Source organism: Salmo trutta, unplaced genomic scaffold (assembly GCF_901001165.1).
Source record: "Salmo trutta unplaced genomic scaffold, fSalTru1.1, whole genome shotgun sequence".
NCBI lineage: Eukaryota > Metazoa > Chordata > Actinopteri > Salmoniformes > Salmonidae > Salmo > Salmo trutta.
This window is the reverse complement of record NW_021823009.1, coordinates 25,001-27,500: the sequence shown is the minus strand read 5'-3', so window position 1 is coordinate 27,500 and position 2,500 is coordinate 25,001. Positions and strand designations below refer to the sequence as shown.

Here is a 2,500-nt window from a genome sequence, read left to right as displayed (position 1 = left end):
TCCACGAGGGTGTGCTCTTACACTATTTCATCAGCAACACTGCCTTGTAGTAAGCATTTAATGATGAATTGACTAAATGCAGATTCCTGCTGCAAAATGCAGTCTGTTTATCAGACTCACTTTGACTATATATGTTGTACCAAGAGATTGTTTAACGTTTACGGCCATACCAGCCTGGGTACGCCCAATCTCGTCTGATCTCGGAAGCTAAGCAGGGTCGGGCCTGGTTAGTACTTGGATGGGAGACCGCCTGGGAATACCAGGTGCTGTAAGCTTTTTGTCCACGAGGGTGTGCTCTTACACTATTTCATCAGCAACACTGCCTTGTAGTAAGCATTTAATGATGAATTGACTAAATGCAGATTCCTGCTGCAAAATGCAGTCTGTTTATCAGACTCACTTTGACTATATATGTTGTACCAAGAGATTGTTTATCGTTTACGGCCATACCAGCCTGGGTACGCCCGATCTCGTCTGATCTCGGAAGCTAAGCAGGGTCGGGCCTGGTTAGTACTTGGATGGGAGACCGCCTGGGAATACCAGGTGCTGTAAGCTTTTTGTCCACGAGGGTGTGCTCTTACACTATTTCATCAGCAACACTGCCTTGTAGTAAGCGTTTAATGATGAATTGACTAAATGCAGATTCCTGCTGCAAAATGCAGTCTGTTTATCAGACTCACTTTGACTATATATGTTGTACCAAGAGATTGTTTATCGTTTACGGCCATACCAGCCTGGGTACGCCCGATCTCGTCTGATCTCGGAAGCTAAGCAGGGTCGGGCCTGGTTAGTACTTGGATGGGAGACCGCCTGGGAATACCAGGTGCTGTAAGCTTTTTGTCCACGAGGGTGTGCTCTTACACTATTTCATCAGCAACACTGCCTTGTAGTAAGCATTTAATGATGAATTGACTAAATGCAGATTCCTGCTGCAAAATGCAGTCTGTTTATCAGACTCACTTTGACTATATATGTTGTACCAAGAGATTGTTTATTGTTTACGGCCATACCAGCCTGGGTACGCCCGATCTCGTCTGATCTCGGAAGCTAAGCAGGGTCGGGCCTGGTTAGTACTTGGATGGGAGACCGCCTGGGAATACCAGGTGCTGTAAGCTTTTTGTCCACGAGGGTGTGCTCTTACACTATTTCATCAGCAACACTGCCTTGTAGTAAGCATTTAATGATGAATTGACTAAATGCAGATTCCTGCTGCAAAATGCAGTCTGTTTATCAGACTCACATTGACTATATATGTTGTACCAAGAGATTGTTTATCGTTTACGGCCATACCAGCCTGGGTACGCCTGATCTTGTCTGATATCGGAAGCTAAGCAGGGTCGGGCCTGGTTAGTACTTGGATGGGAGACCGCCTGGGAATACCAGGTGCTGTAAGCTTTTTGTCCACGAGGGTGTGCTCTTACACTATTTCATCAGCAACACTGCCTTGTAGTAAGCATTTAATGATGAATTGACTAAATGCAGCTTCCTGCCTTTTTAATAGGATCAAAGTTCCGTGTGTTGTCAGTTAGCATCTGCCTTGTATTTATAAGACAAATAATAATATTGTTGCTGAATGCAGCTTGTGTGTGCTTTGTGCTCCCTTACCCTGTTCAAATGATGAAAAGAAATAAAGTTTGTATTTTATCCAACTACCTGTGCTATAAAGTGATGGCTACAGTGTTTGTAATTTCTTCTACTTTTTCAGTGACACAAAGTTCAAGCTGCTTATCTAATTGGTGAAAATGCAATGTTTGTTTATCAGACTCACTTTGACTATATATGTTGTACCAAGAGATTGTTTATCGTTTACGGCCATACCAGCCTGGGTACGCCCGATCTCGTCTGATCTCGGAAGCTAAGCAGGGTCGGGCCTGGTTAGTACTTGGATGGGAGACCGCCTGGGAATACCAGGTGCTGTAAGCTTTTTGTCCACGAGGGTGTGCTCTTACACTATTTCATCAGCAACACTGCCTTGTAGTAAGCGTTTAATGATGAATTGACTAAATGCAGATTCCTGCTGCAAAATGCAGTCTGTTTATCAGACTCACTTTGACTATATATGTTGTACCAAGAGATTGTTTATCGTTTACGGCCATACCAGCCTGGGTACGCCCGATCTCGTCTGATCTCGGAAGCTAAGCAGGGTCGGGCCTGGTTAGTACTTGGATGGGAGACCGCCTGGGAATACCAGGTGCTGTAAGCTTTTTGTCCACGAGGGTGTGCTCTTACACTATTTCATCAGCAACACTGCCTTGTAGTAAGCGTTTAATGATGAATTGACTAAATGCAGATTCCTGCTGCAAAATGCAGTCTGTTTATCAGACTCACTTTGACTATATATGTTGTACCAAGAGATTGCTTATCGTTTACGGCCATACCAGCCTGGGTACGCCCGATCTCGTCTGATCTCGGAAGCTAAGCAGGGTCGGGCCTGGTTAGTACTTGGATGGGAGACCGCCTGGGAATACCAGGTGCTGTAAGCTTTTTGTCCACGAGGGTG

The 2,500-nt window shown here is 44.9% G+C and overlaps 8 non-coding genes across 8 annotated transcripts; all 8 read left to right on the top strand.

Moving 5' to 3' along the window:
- Positions 1–156: 156 nt before the first annotated feature.
- LOC115188183 (5S ribosomal RNA) lies at positions 157–275 on the top strand. The gene has a single exon (XR_003876318.1). It is a non-coding gene; the product is annotated as a 5S ribosomal RNA (ribosomal RNA).
- Positions 276–436: 161 nt separating this feature from the next.
- On the top strand, positions 437–555 carry LOC115188214 (5S ribosomal RNA). Its single transcript, XR_003876342.1, has one exon. It is a non-coding gene; the product is annotated as a 5S ribosomal RNA (ribosomal RNA).
- A 161-nt stretch (positions 556–716) lies between these two features.
- On the top strand, positions 717–835 carry LOC115188213 (5S ribosomal RNA). Its single transcript, XR_003876341.1, has one exon. It is a non-coding gene; the product is annotated as a 5S ribosomal RNA (ribosomal RNA).
- A 161-nt stretch (positions 836–996) lies between these two features.
- On the top strand, positions 997–1,115 carry LOC115188212 (5S ribosomal RNA). Its single transcript, XR_003876340.1, has one exon. It is a non-coding gene; the product is annotated as a 5S ribosomal RNA (ribosomal RNA).
- Positions 1,116–1,276: 161 nt separating this feature from the next.
- On the top strand, positions 1,277–1,395 carry LOC115188195 (5S ribosomal RNA). The gene has a single exon (XR_003876329.1). It is a non-coding gene; the product is annotated as a 5S ribosomal RNA (ribosomal RNA).
- A 409-nt stretch (positions 1,396–1,804) lies between these two features.
- LOC115188211 (5S ribosomal RNA) lies at positions 1,805–1,923 on the top strand. The gene has a single exon (XR_003876339.1). It is a non-coding gene; the product is annotated as a 5S ribosomal RNA (ribosomal RNA).
- A 161-nt stretch (positions 1,924–2,084) lies between these two features.
- LOC115188209 (5S ribosomal RNA) lies at positions 2,085–2,203 on the top strand. The gene has a single exon (XR_003876337.1). It is a non-coding gene; the product is annotated as a 5S ribosomal RNA (ribosomal RNA).
- A 161-nt stretch (positions 2,204–2,364) lies between these two features.
- On the top strand, positions 2,365–2,483 carry LOC115188208 (5S ribosomal RNA). Its single transcript, XR_003876336.1, has one exon. It is a non-coding gene; the product is annotated as a 5S ribosomal RNA (ribosomal RNA).
- The last annotated feature ends 17 nt before the right edge of the window (positions 2,484–2,500 follow it).